Here is a 19,719-nt window from a genome sequence, read left to right as displayed (position 1 = left end):
ATTGTAGAGGTGCCAAGGTGGCTCAGTCGGTTAGGTGTCTGCCTTCACCTCAGGTCATGATCTCAGGATCCTGGGATCAAGCCCCAAATTAGGCTCCCTGCTCAGAGGAAAGTCTGCTGCTCCCTTTCCCTGTGCTGCTTCTCCTGTTTGTGCTCTCTCTCGCTCTCTCTCTCTCTCTCTCTCTCTCTCTCTCAAATAAATAAATAAAATCTTTTTAAAAAAAAAGAAAAAATTATTAATTTGACTTTGGCAAAATTTAAACTTTTGTGCTTCAAAGGACACTAAGCAGAAAGTGAAGACAATCCACAGAAAGGTAGAATATGTTTGCAAATCATTTACCTGTTAAGGAATATGTATCTAGAATACATAAAGATTATTGGGGCACCTCGGTGGCTCAGTGGGTTGAGCCTCTGCCTTCGGCTCAGATTATGATCTCAGGGTCCTGGGATCGAACCCCGCATGGGGCTCTCTGCTCAGTGGGGAGTCTGCTTCCCCCTCCTTTACTAATCAATAAATAAAAAGGCAAATAACACAATTAGAAATGGGCAAAGGATTTGAATACATATCTCCAAAGAAGACAAAAAATGGCCAATGAGCACATGCAAAAATGCTCGACATCATTTAGTCATTAGGGACATGCATATCAAGACCACAAAGAGATACCACTTCACGCTCATAATAAAAGACATACAAGTGTGAGCAAGTATGTGGACAAATTAGAAGCTTCACACACTGTACATGGGAATATAAAACAGTTTAGCCCCTGTGAAAAATCAGTTGTGTAATTCCTCAAAAACCTACATGGAGACTTACATGACCCCACCATTTTACATACAAGTATATATGCTCCCCCCCCAAATGAAAACAGGGTGCCTGACTAGCTCAGGGGATAGAGTATGTGACTCTTGATCTCGAGGTTGTGAGTTCAAGCCCCACGTTGGGTGTAGAGAGCACTTAAAAATAAAATCTTAGGGGCACCTGGGTGGCTCAGAGGGTTAAAGCCTCTGCCTTTGGCTCAGGTCATGATCCCTGGGTCCTGGGATCGAGCCCCACATCAGGCTCTCTGCTCAGAGGGGAGCCTGCTTCCCCTTCTCTCTCTGTCTGCCTCTCTGCCTACTTGTGATCTCTGTCTGTCAAATAAATAAATAAAATCTTTTTAAAAAAATAAAATAAAATAAAATCTTAACAAAAATCAAAACATAAAAACATGACAGGGACGTTAATAGCATTATTCATAATAACCAAAAGGTAGAAACAACACAAAAAGCCATCAGCTGCAGACGGGATAAACAAAGCGTGGCGCATCCACACAATGGAGTATTACTCGGCAATACGGTAAGGAAGGAGTAAGGCAGGCATGGATGGATCCTAAAAATATTTTACTAAGTTAAAGAAGCCACAAATTATACTGTTCCATTTATAGGAGATACCCAGAATAGGCATAGAGAGAGAGAGACTGAGAGTAGATTCATGGTGGCTTAGGGCTAGGGAAATGGGGCCCTTGGGGGCATGACAGCAGAAAGGCACACAGTTTCTTTTAGGAATGATGAAATGTCCTAAAACTGATTGCAGTGACAGCTACACAGCTGTGAATGTGTTAAAAACACTGAATTTGGGGGCGCCTGGGTGGCTCAGTGGGTTAAAGCCTCTGCCTTCAGCTCAGGTCACAGTCCCAGGGTCCTGGGACCGAGCCCCGCATTGGGCTCTCTGCTCAGCAGGGAGCCTGCTTCCCCCTCTCTCTCTCTGCCTGTCTCCCTGCCTACTTGTGATCTCTCTCTCTCTCTCTCTCTGTCAAATAAATAAAGAAAATCTTTTAAAAAAACACTGAATTTTACACTTCAAATGGGTAAATCGTGCGGTAAGTGAACTATATCTCAATAAAACTTCCAAAAAAGAAATGAGGGGAGGAATCGGTGTTTGTAAGAAAAATGTTCACTGGAGCAAAGGATGCACGTTTTCTACTTCTCCTTCCTAAGGAATTTCATCGTGAGAAACAGAGGTAAGCTTGTCTTTTGGAAATAGGTGTTAAGGGAAACAAAGGTGAAGGTTGTGCATAAAGATAAGCCATAGTGACATGGGGGGCTATATATGGTTTTTATCTTAGGTGATGTATATACACAAAATGCTGCTTTTTCAGAAAATAAGTATTTTTTATTGAGGTAATAGAGCACAGTCCTGAGTACATGCTCCAGGGACAAAGTGTCTGGGTTCCAGTTTCAGCTCGAGCACTTGCAAGTTGTACGACCTTAGACTTACTAAAACAGGTATCTCAGTTTCCTTTATTGGTAAAATGACCAAAATGATAGTCCCCGTTTCGTCGGGTGATTGTGATGAGTGAATCTGTTAATACAAAGACTTGGAACACTGCCCAGTGTATGGCAAACGCTCGATAAATGTTAAATTGTTAGAGAATAAAGAAAAAAACAAGTGTAATGTTAAAGGCTGAGTGTACAAGGGAGCATTCAGGAAGTGGCAGCAAGCACTGGGTTAGCAGTGCGGTCCTGCAGAGATCTCAACTCTCCCCTTCCCCAGTCACAAGTGCGCCAGGGGCCAGAATACCACTTGCACCTTTTAGCTCATCTGCAAGTAGGGGAGTATGTACCTCGTGTTTCCGGTCTGTATCTCAGGTCTTGTATATAAGGAAAACTCAGAAGATCTCATATTTGAACATAAGACTTGAACTTCCTGGGCGCCTGGGTGGCTCCGTTGGCCAAGCTCCTGACTTTGGCTCAGGTCATGATCTCAGGTTGGGGGGAAGGGGTGAGGCAGGCCTCCCCAGGTCCGGCCCCATGCTCAGCAGGGAGCCTGCTTCTCCCTCTCCCTCTGCCCCCACCAGCTACTCACACTCTCGCCCTCGCCCTCTCTTCTCTCAAATAAAGAAATAAAAATCTTTTAAAAAATAATAAAAGACCTGGGCACCTGGGTGGCTCAGTGGGTTAAGCCGCTGCCTTCAGCTCAGGTCATGATCTCAGGGTCCTGGGATCGAGTCCCACATAGGACTCTCTGCTCAGCAGGGAGCCTGCTTCCCTCTCTCTCTGCCTGCCTCTCTATCTATTTGTGATCTCTCTCTCTCTCTCTCTCTCTCTCTCTCTCTGTCAAATAAATAAATAAATAATCTTTAAAAAATAATAATAATAATAAAAGACTTGAACTTTCAAGTCTAAAAAACACAGAGAAGCTTCCCTTATTGGTTACATGGGGGGAAATCCTGAAAAACCTTCTTGTTACAGAACACGAAAGCATGGTGGGAAAAATAAAGTTAAATTTCCTTTCAAATGCATGGCTAAACTGGCAGGAAGACAAGGAAACCCTCAGAGGCTAAAACCATTTCGAGGGCGCATATCCTGAGAGCGAAGCCAACTGAGAAAGGCAGCTGCCCTCTGGCATGGGCCAGTTCCCAGGTGACTTAGAGCTTGGTTTGAATGGTCATGCGCTTGATTCAAAGCCCACAGCACTGGGAATCAGATCAGAGAAAATATAGGAGAATATCTGTACCACCTGTGGATAGAACCTCTTACATAAACAGAATACAAGCAGTACAAAGCATAAAAGGCTGATAATTTAGGCTACATGAAATTCAAAAATTTTCTTTCATCAAAAGACATCATAAAGAAAATGATGAGAGAAGCCACAAATCGTGCAGATATCTGCAATGCGTACAGTGACAAACACACAGAATCAAGGATATATGAGAGATTATAAGTCAATCAGAAAAGACAAATCACGCCATAGAAAAGCGAAAAGTACCACAAACAGGCATCGCACAAAGAAGAAACATTTAAAAAGATCCCTGATTGCCTTTGTAATGTGTGAAATGCAAATCTCAAGGACAATAAGATAAGCTTTTATACCAACCACTTAGGCAACAATTTTTGTAAAAACCAACATTAGCAAGGACCGAAATGTGCAACAACATAATCACAGATCTGTTTTGGTTTTGGCCTTGGCTCTTAACCACAGATCGCTTTTTTCATGAAGCATCCATTTTGAAAGACCACATTAAAAATTGGTCTGGTGATGATAGTAAGAGAACACGTCAGGTAGAACTTTTACACTGATAGAGCTGAAGGGTAAAGATGATGACTTGATCCTGTCTAAAATGGGAAAAAAAAAAAAAATCCGTTCAATGTGGCAACAAAGACCAAAGGAACTCTGAGGTTTGCTTTTTAAAGACATGTAGTATGTCAAATCACACACTGGGAAGTGTTGCCTGGGTACCTACTACGCATTCAAGGTCATTCAAGGTCGTCTTAGCACTCGTTTACAAAGCCCATAATAATGAATAGGTTCCAATCCCTGGAAGAAGGTCCACAGATCTGGCTGTCTTCAGATGCTCAACCTTTTAATTGCCCTTTGAAGGAAGGCACCTTGGGATGATTTTACCCCCAGTAGCATGAAGTGGAATTCTAAGGGAAGACGGGAAATGGAAGAAATGAAAGGAGGAAGGAAGGAGGAGGAACACAAAACAGGGATCCACACTGAACACGGCAGGTGTCTTCACTTGCTATCAGCCATCCTATTCGCTCGCGCATTTCTTCTTTCAACAAAACTTTGTCAGACTCCCAGGCTTGTGCCAGGCTCTGTCCGGGGCCAGGGACACAGAAACCAGTTAAAACACTGGCTTGTTAGAGAGGAGAAGGGAGTTGGGGGAAATTGGAAGGGGAGGTGAGTCATGAGAGACTGTGGACTCTGAAAAGCAATCTGAGGGGTTTGATGTGGCGGGGGGTTGGGAGGTCGGGGTACCAGGTGGTGGGTATTATGGAGGGCACGGGTTGCATGGAGCACTGGGTGTGGTGAAAAAATAATGAATACTGTTTTTCTGAAAATAAATAAATTAATTAAATAAAATTTAAAAAAAAAAAAAAAAAAAAAAACACTGGCCTGGATCCCACAGGACTCTGCACCGAAGAGCAGGAGGCAGTGACAGCCCAGAGTGTGGAGTCATACGGCACGGAGCCCAGGATGCTGGGGGCGCACTGAGAAAGCACACCTGGCACTTAACCCATAAAAGAGATCACAAGTCAAAAAGGAATAATAAGACAAAAGCAAAAACAGAAACAAATGGTTTGATGCCCTAACCTCTGCTGAGTATCTCCTGGGGCTCAGTTTCAGCCTGTGAGTTTCGGGCCATGCCTCCACGCCATTCTGAGGTCGCTGGACCCGGCCCTGCTTCCAAAGATCAAACGGACTTGGGGGTCCTGCACATGAAGGCAACGATTCACTTCTGCAACTTCTGCAAACACTGATGTTTATGTGTGCAGGCACACGCACATAGTACACGAATGGCACCATTTCCAGCGTGGCAGGTAAAACGGTGGGTTTGAAAGGGCCCTCCTGCATCTTTCAGATCACTTGCAAAGTCAGTCTGCAGCACGAAGGAGCTCACAGGGATAGCAAAAGGTAAAAACTGCTGAGGGGAGCCTCTTCTTACTTTTCCAGCGCAAAAGCTCTTTCGTGACTTGATCGTGTATCGTACAATTTACAGCCCCTTTAGTCAACTGCACCCAAATAATTAATGAAATAAAACAAATTTACAGTCCCCCTCAAATTGACATAAGCACTTTTAAAACTGTATCAGCATCATCTTCAAAACTATATGATTGTTAGGAAAATCAACGTCTTTGAGGGGCACCTGGCTGGCTCCATCAGAAGAGCATGTGAGTCCTGATCTTGGGGTTGTGAGTCTGAGCCCCATGTTGGGTGTAGAGATTACTTAGAAATAAAATCCTTGGGGCGCCTGGGAGGCTCAGTGGGTTGGGCCTCTGCCTTTGGCTCAGGTCATGTTCTCAGGGTCCTGGGATTGAACCCCGCATTGAGCTCTCTGTTCAGCGGGGAGCCTGCTTCCGCCCCCACTCTACCTGCCTCTCTGCCTACTTGTGATCTCTGTCAAATAAATAAATAAAATCTTTAAAAAATAAAGTAAAATAAAATCCTTAAAAATAAGTATCTTTGAGAATGAGCTCCCTTGGGTACTTCTGAAGGCACAGTTTAAAAAAAAAAAAAAAACCTCCTCATCACACAATGTTAAATGTTCTGATTTATTCCTTAACCAAAGAAATTTGGGGGAAATGCATGTAAACCAAAGGGGCATCATCCTAGTCATCCAAACCATCCTGATTCACTACCCAGAGTACAAATGAGCAGGGACATGTTAGAACATGAGCTTAAAGATAAAATTTTACTACCCAACCCCTACAGCCACAGCTGCCACTAGATAATTCGGAACATACTAGCTTAGCCAATAGGTAAATATTAACATTATCCTCTTTTTACATTTTTATTATAATTTTAGGCCTTTCGAGAGGAGTTATTTAAAGCACAAGCTATAAAAGTAGACGAGATGACCCACTAATGTCAGAACTCGCAAAATCGGTGGAGACATAGGACTAGAGGCCAGATCTCCCATGCCGTGGCTATTCATCTCTTCTTGGGTTCAGAGAATCTCATTTTGAAATTCATAGCATCTGCAACCGTAAATTCAATTAAAATGACTTACTTCAGCTCATAAGGCATGCAGAAGAACACACAACATCTGTTTGTGGTCCCTGGAACATATTAACTAAGGAAGCAAACCTGACCCTCTTTTGTAAACTGTCAAGTGCAAAACGGCAAATAAAGACCCGGCTGGCTGCTGCCTTTTGCTGGGATGAATCACATGGTTCAGCTGCAGTTGCAAACTCAAAGATGTCCCTTGGATGCACATATTACGTTCAAGTGTCATCAAAATGCCTAAGGATATCTAATCACACCATTTCAGTTTAAACGGAGGGAAGATCATTTAAAATCGTTCTATATGGTTTTTCTTATGAGACCGTATACTGAACAGCAGAACAGCAGAAGAGCTTAACTAACAGTGGCACAATGGTGCAAATGAAGGCTCCAGGAAGAAAAAAACCACGATGTCCGCCGCCCCGCCCCCCGCCCCGCCCCCCGCCCCGATCGTGAAGGTGACTGGCAGGCTGAGCGCCGCAGCAGATGCTGACCCAGCCAAAGTATATTTGAAAAGGCAGCTCAACCACAACCAGACCAGACTTTCTGGCCACAGAGTTATTTAAAATTAATATTCTAATAGCATCTACAAGTTTCCTATTTGGCCCAGAAGCTTCACAAAGAGAGCCATTAGCAACTTACTAAAAATGAAGTCAGTATATAATTATATATAATACATATGAAATACATATATAACGTACATACATTTGTATGCACATATAAAATCTATATAACTTGATTTTTAAACTTGATTGCCAGTGAAGAAAATGTTGTCAGTGAACTCTTGGAGGGAGTGGGTGGGAAGTGATAAGTTGATTTTTTAAAGTTCGGATTTCTTATGAAGTGAGTAAGACACAATTTGAATATCAATAAATGAATAATGGTGACACTGAAATTAGATTTTTTTTTAGATTTTATTTATTTATTTGACAGAGAGAGAGACAGCGAGAGAGGGAATGCAAGCAGTGGGAGCAGGAGAAGGAAAAGCAGGCTTCCCGCCGAGCAGGGAGCCCGATGTGGGGGCTCAATCCCAGAACCCCGGGATCACCACCTGAACCAAAGGCAGACCCTTAACCCACTGAGCCACCCAGGTGCCCCCTGAGATTATATTTTAAATCCATTGGTTCTTTACATCCATAAATATATATCAGACAAATGAGGATCAATTTCTTTCTTTTTATTAAAGATTTTTATTTATTTATTTGACAGAGATCACAAGTAGGCGGTGGGGGTGGGGGGAAGCAGGCTCCTAGCTGAGCAGAGAGCCCGATGCGGGGCTCGATCCCAGGACCCTGGGATCATGACCTGAGCCTAAGGCAGAGGCTTTAACCCAATGGGCTACCCAGGCACCCCGAGGATCAATTTCTTAAATAATGTCTCTACTAGAATCTCCTGTTTAAAAAAAAATAAATAGAAAAGACTCTCCCATTGATATTAATTATTTTCCTAAGTAGCTAGAGGTGGTCTCCACGTAAAATTGGGCCAGTCTACCAAGAACATACAGAAAGATTAAATAAATTGTATGTACTTATTCAGACACAAGCAGTGTGAATAACTGTGTAAAGAATGCTTCATTCTCAAACACAACAGCTTCTCCATGGGTTTATTGCCACTGTGAGTTCACTAAGACAAAACTGGGCAAACGCTTCCTTTGTGCTAAAAAGACGCAGTAGCCTCTTTGTGCTCTACAGAAGGAAAACATGTAAATAACCCAACAGGCTGATTTCACATATATCATTTCCTGTACTCTTGCATCAAGAGTTCCAGAATGAAATCATTTAAAAATAAACACACTAAAAAAAATAAAATAAAAATAAACACACTGACATGTAAGTCCTGTATCAGCATACAGGATATGATCCCAGTTGGCTAAAATACCTAGATACATGCAGGCTTTTCAGTTGTTATTCTCACCAGTTAGAAATAAGCTCCTCGAAGGCAGGGATTTTTGTCTGTTGTTGACTGAAATATCCCAACAGTGTCTAGCCCATAGAAAGTGATCAATAAAGATTTATTGGATTGATAAATCTGTGTCCATAGGAAATTTCCGAACCCGAACTGTTAGTAGTGCTTTCCTCCAGAGAGTAGGACTGAGCTGGGCACGACGGTAACTCACTTATTAGTTTACGGGCATATGTTGTTTAGATGTTTTACAAAGATCATAGATAAATAATTTAAACAGGGGCACCTGGCGGGCCCAGCTGGTGGAGCATGCGACGTTTAATCTCGGGGCCATGAGCTCAAACCCCCACGCTGGGTGTAGAAATTACTTACAAAAAAAATAGAACCTGGAAAAAGAATTTTTTAATTAAAAATAAGCACGGAAGAAAATGGAAAATTGAAAGATACTTCCTTTCCAAAGGCAAGCAAACAAAAACACCCGCCATCCACAGGAAAGGAGGTGGGAAGGCACTGGATAAAGGGATAAAGGGCCCAGAAGTACCTGAGGAAAGAGGGGCGGCAGGTGGGAAGGGCCGGGGGCTCCCCTCTACCCCAGAGCTCGCTGCCCCCACCAGGCTGCTGGGCCTTGCCTGGCCTAGGTCTCCAGCAGGTGTTTGTCTCTGAGCAAGGCTATGGAGCTTTCCTGGCCTCTAACTCCCTCCCTCCTTCAGATTAAAAACCACCCAGTGGAGACAGTGGCTTTTCCGAAAACAAAGGCAGGAGCCTCCCCGGTCTCGGGGACCCGCCTACCAATCACAGCCGCATGAATTCATTATTCGCAGTTCGGAGGGGGATTTTGAGAGGGACTGAATCATTCCAGAGGAAGCACTACACAGGGGTGGTGACTTACTCTAAGTACAGATAGGGATAAATCAATGTTTTTCCTTCTTCAAACAAGCAGAACTGGCCTACACTTACCTGTCCAGGCCCCACACTCTATTTTCCTAAAAGACTTCTCCGGCCACAGGGTTGGGGATCACACTCTTGACGGACAAATGGGCTTGTCCAGCCCAGAAAGGTCTTTACAGATTCCTAGTCAATGTGGGATCAAAATGTGTGCCTCTCTTTTCCCCCGATATTGTCCCGTCCTGGGCCCACACAGACTCGGGTGTCAAATGCGAACCAAAAACACTAAGACAACTGAGTTAGTGATTATAGTGCACTATTTTTGTCTTCATCTGTGCTTTTGTTTTTCCTTGGAAAACCTCTCGTGGATATTTACATGTTTGCCTCTCAAGCTTTTTACAAGGTCTCCAGAATAAGTCTCCTAACAGGAATGAGTTAATATATCTCAATCTGTCTACACTCACGAAACACTATGGATGAATAACCATCCCGAATGAGCAATGAGGGGCCAGAATGCATCACAGTAAATAATCCCCAAATACCGTAAATGTGAATTCCCCATATTTAGGAAGACCTCAATCTGTACAACTATAAAAGTGAAGATCAGACACTCCCTAAATTCATCTACGAATTCAGTGCGACTCCTGGCAAAATCCCAGCCAGTTTTTGGTGTTTTTTTGTTTTTGTTTTTGTTTTTTTTACAGACAGAGATCACAAGTAGGCAGAAAGACAGGCAGAGAAAGAGGAAGGGAAGCAGGCTCCCCGCTGAGCATGCGGGCTCAATCCCAGGACCCTGGGATCATGACCTGAGAAGAAGGCAGAGGCTTTAACCCACTGAGCCACCCAGGTGCCCCCCAGCCAGTTTTTAATGCAGAAAATCCTCAACTAATCCTAAAATTCACATGGAGATGCAAGGATCCCAGAATGACGACGACAATCTTGAAAAATTCACACTGTCAGATTTCACATTTTCGCACACAGCTACAGTAATCAAGAGAGCGATAGCAATATAATGATGGACTTAGGGACAGATCAGTGGACTCGAATTGAGAGTCCAGAAATAAACCCTTATATTATGGTCAGTTGATTTAAAGCCGGGGTACTAAGACATTTCGGTGGGAAAGAATATTCTTTCAACAAACGGTGTTAGGGACATCTGGATACGTGGACATGCAAAAGAAGAAACCCATAACTCACATAATGCACAAAATCAACTCAAAATGGGTCAGAGCTCAATGCAAGGAAACTATAAAACCCCAATGATAACGCAGGTGTGATTTTGTGACCTTGGATCAGGCCAGTGTTTCTTACATAGGACACCAAAGGCTCAGGAGACATGAGTAAAAAATAAGCCAACAAGTACATAAAAAGATGCTCAACAGTAACAAATCGAATGGGAAATGCGAACCAAAACCACAGTGAGCTGTCTCTCCCCTCCCGCCAGACAGGACTGCTAGCACCAGAAAGAGGAGAAGGAAGGAATGTTGGGGACAATGTAGAGAAAAGGGAGACTTTGTGCCCTGTTTGGTGGGAATGGAAACTGCCGTGGCCATGATGGAAAACAGAATGGAGGTTCCTCAACAAATTAAAAATAGAACTACCATAATATCCAGCAATTCTGCTTCTGGGGGTCTACCTCCGAGCAAAACAAAACACTAACTCCAAAAGAGATCTGCACAATGAACACTACATGTTCAGATATCAAAAAGATAGCTGTTCAGGACAACAGCTAAAATTCGGAAGCCACTTAAGTGTCCATCCACAAAGGAATGGATAAAGACAACGTGGAGTGTGTGTGTGTGTGTGTGTGTGTGTGTGTAAAATGAAATAAATTCAGCCATAAAAAGGAAATACTGCCATTTGTGAAAACATGGGTGGACCTTCAGGCTGTTAGGATGATCTCACTTTTATGCAGAATCTTTAAAATTAAAAAAAAAAAAAAAAAGCCAGCTCACAGAGCACAGATTCTTGGTTGTCAGAGGCTTGGGTGGGGGAGGGATCAAAATCTACAAATTTCCAGTTACAAAATAAACAAGTCATGGGGATCTAATATATAGCATTAATTAATAATACTGTATTGCATATTTGAGAGTTGCTAAGAGAGCACATTTTAAAAGAACTCATCATAAGAATAAGATTTTGTAAATTATGTGTGGTGACTGATGTTAACTAGAGCGATCGTGATCATTCTGCTATATATACAAACATCCAATGTTATAGACCTGAAATGAATAATGTTATATGTCAACTGTATCTCAATAAAAAAAAATTGAGGACAGAGACTCAAAACAAAGAAAGGAAAAAAGAGGGTGAAATTTGCCTTCAAAGTTTAAAATGTTTTTGTGCTTCAAATGACACCATCAAGAAAATGAAAATATAGCCCACAAAATAGGAAAAAATATTTACAAATCAGATATTTGGTAAGGATTTTGTATAAGGACTACAGAAAGAACTCTTATAGCTAAACAGAAAAAAAAAAAAAGGAATAGCTCAATTTAAAAAAGGGCAAAGAATCCGCATAGACATTTCTCCAAAGAAGACATACAAATGGCTAATAAGCACATGAAAAGATGCTCAACTTCACTAGTTGTCAGGGAAATGCAAATCCAAACCACAATGAGAAACCACTTCACACCCACAGGGATGGCTGGAATCAAAAAGACAAGATTAACAAGTCCTGGGAAGAAGAAATTGGAACCCTCAAGCAGGGATGGCCGGAATGTAAAATGTTACAGAGCCGCTTGGGAAAAGTCTAGGAACTCCTCAAGAGATTAAACACACACCCACTCTATGACCTAGAAATTCCACTCCAAGATATATGCTGAAGAGAAATGAAAACATATGTCCACACAAAATCTTGTATAAGAATGTTCACAACAATGTTATTCATAACAGCCAAAAAGGTGGAACCTCAGGGCGCCTGGATGGCTCAGTCCATGAAGCAGGTGCCTTCGGCTTGGGTCATGATCCCGGAGTCCCTGTGTCTGGGGCTCCCTGCTCAGTGGGAGTCTGCTTCTCCCTCTCCCTCTGACACTTGCCCTGCTTGCGTTCCTGTCAAATAAATAAAATCTTTTAAAAATGTGGAAACTCAAATGGCCATCAGCTGAAGAAACAGATCATTAAAATATGGTGTATCTCCATACAATGCGGTAATATTCAGCCACATAAGAGAATGAAATGCCAACTGGTGCTACACCATGAATGAACCTTTAAGCGTTATGCTAAGAGAAAGAAGCCAGCAACAAGAGATCACCTATCTTCCGAGTCTGTTTCTCTGGAGTGTCCAGGACAGACTAGTCTGGAGAAGTAGAAAGCGCTGTGTGACATTTGGCCACCAGTGGCTGGTGGGAAGAGCTGTGGGGAAGAAACAGGGAGTGCCAGGTTTCTTTCTGGGGTCCCAGGAATGTTCTAAACTTCTAGTAATAACTGGAAACGTCTGTAATTACACGAAAAACCACTGGAATGTATACTTTAAATGGGTTAATTGCATGATATGTGAATTATATCTCAATAAAGCTTAAAAAAAAAAAAACCCTGGCTGGCTTGGGTCAGTAGAGCATGGGACTCTTGATCTCCAGGTCATGAGTTCTAGCCCCACGTTGGGTATAGAGATTACTTAAGCAAATAAAACTTGAAAAAAAAAAAATTGAATGGGATCCTGGTTCTCTCACTGGCTTTCTCGTTAACAAAACTCTTTTCTGCTCCTCCTTGCTAGGAATCGATCCTGTTCCCTTTCCAAAATAATGCAAAAAAAAATCATGCAAAAATTTATCTGAAAACAGAGTAGACCCATCTCAATAAAATTTCTGGCACTTAATTTTCCAGAGACAGAATACACATGTGTAAACTGTGCGTGCTGCTAAAAAGTGTTTTCCCAGCATCTGCAGGCTTAACAGCCAACTTAACTTCTTCATGGCAGAGATGACAACGTCGTCGCTAAATATCTGAAAGAAGGTCAGAGAAGATACTCGATCTTTAAGAGCACTCCGCAGTATACTGAGTGTCACTATTCCTACTACCCGGGTAACCTGAAAAACCCTGACTAAACTATTAGCTAAGCCCCAAACTTTGGGTAAAATAGTCCTTCTTTCCAATATGCCACCAGCCTTTGGTTTTTCCATTAAAATATAATTTTTTAAAGAAAATTATACCATGTATTTATTTACTTATTTATTTTAAGATTTTTTTTTTAATTTGACAGAGAAGAGGTCACAAGTAGGCAGAGAGGCAGGCAGAGACAGAGAGGGAAGCAGACTCCCCGCTGAGCAGAGAGCCTGATGCAGGGCTGGATCCCAGGACCCTGAGATCATGACCTGAGCAGAAGGCAGAGGCTTAACCCACTGAGCCACCCAGGCGCCCCATACCTTGTATTTAAAATGCCCGGAGATAAATGAATGAAGGTCGTCTCCATTGGAAAGCAAGAGTGGCTGCTTAAAATTTCTGCCAAAGGAAGAGTACGTTGGAAATGGATTCACCTGGGGCATGAATTTAAACCCCAAGCCCCTCAACGATGGATTTCGTGAATCCAGAAAGGAGGACCAGTTAGCACGGAGGCCGCGGTTCCTCTCGCTGGAGAGCTTTCCGAGCAAACCTCTTCTTCACCCCCAGGCGCGGATTACACCAGTGCGATCTGTGATCCGGGGCAAAGGAACATGGTGGGTCAAAGGGGCCTGTGAGCCGATCTGGCGGTGCGAACGTCTGAAAACAAACTACAGAAATGCTCTGGCTCGTGCGGCTCAGCCTCCCCTCGGGGTGTGCCGCCCTCCGGCCGCGCTGCTCGGGAAGAGGTCACGGGCGAGCCTTCACCTCGGGACACAATCAACAAACAACGGTCCCTTCTGCCTGCTCTTTCTCTCTCTGTACTCACCCAGCCAGGCTTTAAATACCACCCAAAAGCCGGGGGGGCTCCCCAGTCTAGATCCCCACCCAAGATCCCTGCCTTAAACACAAACGCTAACTTGACACATGGGCATCTAAGCCCCTCAGGGTGCACAGGTCCCGGGCCAAACTGCTGCTCCTCCTCACTCACCTCTGTCTGCACGGATGACGATTCCTGCCATCCTTTGGCTCGAGCTCAAATTCTTAGAGGCCATCCCGGACTCTGCTGCTTTCTCTCGAACCGGCTAACCAAACCGTTAGCAAATCCTTTTTTAGCTCGGTCTTCAAAATCCACCCAGAATCTGAGCACCTCCAAAACCAGCTCTCTGGTTCAAGCCAGCATCATGCGTCCTAACAGTCTCCCTGCTTCAGCCTTTGTCTTCCTTTCCGCCTAGTGTCCTCGCAGCGCCCGGAGGGACAGAAGTCACTCCTTTGCACAGCACCTTCCTAGAGCTCCTCGTCTGACTCAGGGTGAAAGCCAAAGGCCTTACCAGTCCTATACGACCCAGACCTGGTACCTTTCTCCCTTCATCTCTGTCTCTGTGTGTCCCTCACTGTCACTCTCTGTCGCTATCTCTCCATCTCTGCCTGTCTCTCTTACACACACACACACACACACACACACACACAAGTTGCTTCAACTTGTCAGTATTCTCTCGTCTCTGGGCCTTTACACCCACTGTCCCCTCTGCCAGGAACACCTCTCAGGACGCACTTCCTCGCCTCCGTGAGGTCTTTGCTCAATGTCACCTTGCTAGTGCCAGAAGGAGCCAGCCTGTCAGAGCCTTACATCTGTCAGACACATACAACGAGGGGATGGTTTGGGTGAAAAATAAATTTTAAGAAGTGCTGTGAGCTGGCCTCTTGCCAGGAGCTAATTGCCTCCAGGACAAGACCTTGGTGGCAACGGAGAATGGAAACTCACCTTGGCAACGGTCAGATAGGAGGCATCTCCCCTTGAGGGGCTTGCCTGTGCCTCTGCCCTGGGGCAGGTGGGGTGCAGCTTTGTCACTGAGCCTTCCAGGGCACTCCTTTGAGAAAATGCTATAATAGGGACATTTGCTTTCCTTGGGGACAGCTTCTAAGACTGACTGCCTCCTCTGGTGAGCGCTCACAGGCATGCCCGAGAAATGCAATGGGTAAAATGCATCTTGATTTCCTGATAGATTTTTTTTAAAACACTTATTTATTTATTTGAAAGAGAGTGAAAGCGGGTTGGGGGGAGCCAAACAGAGGAAGAGGGAGAGAATCCCACCAGACTACCTGCTGAGGGGCGTGAGGTGGGGGAGGGGTTGGGGGGGTGGGTTCCATCTCACGACCCTGAGATCATGACCTGAGCGTTAATCGACTGAGCCACCCAGGCACGCCCCTCCCAACAGATTTTGAACAAACTGCATTTGTTTTACAAGAAAGTAAAGTATTACAATTTCACATAGTGTAATATCTTCACTTACGGGAGAACATAGCATACTGATAAGATATTTAACATCGAGAGCCACCCAAAACACAACTAAGATCTAGAAAAACAGAGAGGAAAAGGCTTTTATGCAATCAGAATAGATAGCTCGGAGTCCGGGCACTAAAGTTCACACACGTGAGTAGAAGCAGACCCCTTGGGGCCCTACTCGTCGTCTATTGATTCATAATTTGCAGACAAATCGTGTCCATGCCTACCTCACAGCAACACACCAGAAGGAGCAATGGCTCAGGAAGGGCCTGCTGGTTGGCAGAAACAGTTAAAATAATAGCAGCAAGAAAGGACAGCTAGCAGGGAGAGGATGGAGGCATTACAAATGCAAAGGCAGAACAATCCGTACCCCGTTTAATGCAGGGACAAACAGCCCTCCCGACTCTAGGAGCCCTTGAGGCCACACTAAACACAGCACATTGAAATAATTAATGCTATTACAAGGATAATCTGGAATCATCCAGAAAAGACGCAATTATTACCAGGTTCAGGAGCCAGCTGAGGAAATAATCTTTCTGAAAAGCTTTCCACCCAAAATGGCTACAGATCTGGGGATGGAGGAGGGGGGTGGGGGGTTGAGGCGATCGAGTACCCAAAGGGCTAAACCTCAGTTACCCTGAAAAATCAGTTATACGGAGAACACTCGGCACAGCGCTGCCTGGCATAAGACAGTGGCAGGGCATCCGTGTGCACACCATGCCACAATGTACACTGAATATTAACTCGTGTTGTGATTAACACGTCTTCTGGAGCTGAACTCCTACAAAATAAACCTTGCAGTGAACAGGTTTTCACGGCTACTTATCTGAGTTATCTGAGGTTACCTTAGATCAGTATAGTTTGCATTCTTTGGTCCTGCAAGGAATGTAAAACATTTCTTTTCTTTTTTTGCTCTCCCCACCCCATCATCAGGTAAGGAAGGTGGGAGGGAGAAAAAAAACCTTTATTTGAGGGCAAGCTCAAAAGGTGATTTTATAATAAATGTGGGCTACTTCTGTACTAGACGTCTGTAAGTTTAGGGAAAGAAGGTCAATGAACTTCAGTGCCAGGATGCCTGCCACAGATGAGAGTAAGAAAGAAGATTCGCTTCTTCCCAGCTGCAGACCTATGGACTGGCTCTCTCTGAATGTTCCACAGAAACACATATGCCAAGTTGAACCCAAAATCTGTTTGTCCTTCCTCCACCCTGTCCCACTAACCAGAAACCTGGAATTAACCCAGGTTTCCCTGCTCCTAATTACCTGCCCCTTAAGCTTCACAACCAGTCACCAAGTCAAATCTCTTCTACCCTCTCAATTCTGCAAGCTTGTCCTCTTTGCCCAGAACTCACTTGGCCCGTACATTTAGGCAGACTTACTCAGCCTTCTGCAAATGCCTTCTAACTGGCCGCCCTACTTCTGGGCTTCCTCTCTACTGCACAGTCCACATGCTGTGGCCTCTGCACAAACGCGAGACTGAGAGTCATAAAAACAAGAAGCCCCACCAGGCACGGCCACTGTTGACCACTGTGCACACAGTCCAGGGTACAGCCCTAGCAGGGGCACTTTTCAGGATGCCATCTGTGTGAATGGAGCCCTGAAGAGTTGTGCAGTGTACAACTTGTATAACCACATGCAGCAATTTTGCCATGTTCCTCTGCTTACAACACTCCTTTGGCTCCCCATTGCCCTACAAATAAAGTAAAGCCCTTTAGTATGCATTGCAAGACTGCCTGACCCAGTCCCCGCCTACTTCTGCAAATTTCTCTCTCCAGTACTTTCTACACTTCACACTACAATCATTCAAAAACAAAATAATTCCCCAAACCTACTATGCTGATCGCCTTCCGCTTGTTTTTGTTAATTCTTAGTTCTTTTGCCTAGAATACCCTTCTCCCTACCTATCCGCACCACACTCCATCCGCGATCCCCAATCCACCAAGGAAATGTGCCCACCCTGAAGATTCAAAAAGAGGCAACCATTTCCTCTCTGGCTGCCCCTCAGCAGATACTGCACAAGCACGTGTAATTCAGCTTGTTACATAGTACCATGTTTCTCCTAGCGAGTAGTTCATGAATGATCATTATTGAAACGATCTTTCGGAAAGTTCTGTACCACAATGAAAAGCTTTGTGAACGTATTTTTAAAAATATGTGACCATTTAAAAATTTTTTAAATATATTAAATATACATGAAATCCTTTTCACATGTAAAATGATTGTACTACAGCATGTGTTCTAACAGCACAGGTACAAACCACTTCCAGGACACTTTGTTGGTGCGTAAGGTGGAAGACAAGACTGCTAAAAATGCTGAAAGGCAGAAAACTACTGCAAGCTTGTGTAAAAACAGCCACATGCAGGAGTCTCCAAAACTAGGGAAAGACGAAACTTCACACAACTATAGAAGTAAGAGAAATCACTGGCTGTAGAAATGTCAGCTTGCATTCCAGAGCAGAGCTAATTTCATTTTTGTGATAAAGCATACATTTCTCCTATGGAAGTTTTTTGTTCGTTCGTTTGTTTGTTTGTTTTTACCCTTAGGAAGCTGCAGAGGAGGAAAATGAGAACCAGACAGGAGACGCTAAGTACACTCCACTTTCACTGAGCTGCACGCGTTTGGGTGAGATGTTGTGTAGCATCCAAAAACCATTTCAGTTGCTTAAGACCTGAAAGAGTTTGTGTCCCCGTCACCATGCTCCCCCTTACGTGATTTATTACATAGGGGGAGAAAATACTACTGACCACCTCAAAAACCAAGCAGGTAAGACCAGCAAGTTCTGTGTTACGAAGATGCACAGGCGGGATTCGTGGATGATCCCGAATAAGGAGGAATATTTGGAACATGTGTCGCGGCTCCCTGCTTTGCAGCAAATCGCCAAGTCTCTTTTTCCGTTGCCAACCCCCGCCCCACCCCACCCCGCGAGGCTTAGCACCTGCTCGACCTAAACCACAAAGGCAGCGGAGGAAGACATGTCCATCTCGGGCAGGACCTCGCAGACTTGTCTGAAAAGCCCCGGCTGAACTTCAGGTCCCAGAGTTGCACCCTGTTCGCGGGGTGCCCCGCGCCCCAGTCTGCACGCTCCCTGGGAACGCAGCTCCTCGAGAGCCCCGGAGCCGGGCAGCTCCGACGAGGGGGCCGCGGGGGCCTCGCAGCCGCCCGGTGCCCCGGTCCACGTTCCGCCGCTCACACCCCTTTCCCAAACCGCCCGCCGAGGCACGCAAAGTTTTGTGAGTGTGTTGGCCTTTTTGTCCTGACAGACAAACAAAAACTTCAGCCTTTGTAGCGAGGACCCCAGGGGGGCAGGAAGCTCGAGGACCAAGCCGGAAAGATGCACCGCCCCGGGCGGGGGCAAGCCGAGCGGCGGCCGCCCCGTTCCTCTCCCCCTCCTCCAACTGCGGGTCTCGGATTCCCGCGCCTCTTTGGACTCGGTTTCCCCCGCACGTGTTGCTCAACACCGCCCCCCCCCCGCCCCGCTTTCCCGGCCTTCAGGGACTGTTCGAAGGGACGTGCAGCCCGGGGGAGACCGGCTTCAGGTCGGCGGGATGCGGACTGGGAAGAAGCCGTCGGGTCCCACCTGTCCCGCGCCACACGGCAGCGCGGGGGCCCGGTGGGGCGCACCGCGGCCCGGGGACAGCGGCGGAGGCCCGAGGAACTACGGCCGGGGGGGGGGTCGCCCCTGCAGTGGGGAAGGGGGTGCGGGGCGCGAACGCCAGCCCGCCGGGAGCGGCGGGAGCGGGGGCGCCCGGCGGCGTGCGCCGGGAGGGAACTTACCTGCGACGAAGACCGCCTGCAGGAGGCAGAGGTAGCTGCGGCCGTACTTCTCGGAACTCCTCCCGCGCGGCAGGGCCACGGCCACGTCCACCTGCAGAGGGGCGGCCTGGGCGGCTGGCACCGACGCGTAGCCGTCCCGGCCCAAGGGCAGGCCCGGGGTCCCGCCGCACGGCGCCGGGGCCGGGGGCGCCGAGGCCGGCCGCGAGTCCGGGGCGGCCGGCGTGGGCGAGCCCAGGTGCGGCCCGGAGTCGGCCGCCGCCATCCTCTCACGCCGGCGCCCGGGACCGGACCGCCGAAGCCCGCCCCGCGGCCGGAGAGGGGTCCCGCCGGCGGCCGCGCTCGGC

The 19,719-nt window shown here is 45.8% G+C and overlaps 1 protein-coding gene across 5 annotated transcripts in view; it reads right to left on the bottom strand.

Annotated features, from left to right (window-relative positions):
* The window catches only part of MCF2 (MCF.2 cell line derived transforming sequence), a 103,486-nt gene extending 84,019 nt beyond the window's left edge, over positions 1–19,467 (bottom strand). For 4 of the 5 annotated variants that reach the window (XM_082717567.1, XM_082717569.1, XM_082717570.1 and 1 more), the window contains exon 1: positions 19,376–19,449. The gene's annotated coding sequence lies outside the window, so the exon portion shown is untranslated. Of the gene's footprint in view, positions 1–19,375 lie in introns of all 5 variants that reach the window. The other variant, XM_082717576.1, reaches the window with a different exon arrangement.
* Between the last annotated feature and the right edge of the window lie 252 nt (positions 19,468–19,719).

The sequence above is a fragment of the Mustela nivalis genome (genome assembly GCF_964662115.1).
Source record: "Mustela nivalis genome assembly, chromosome: X".
Lineage (NCBI taxonomy): Eukaryota > Metazoa > Chordata > Mammalia > Carnivora > Mustelidae > Mustela > Mustela nivalis.
This window is presented reverse-complemented; position numbering and strand designations above follow the sequence as displayed.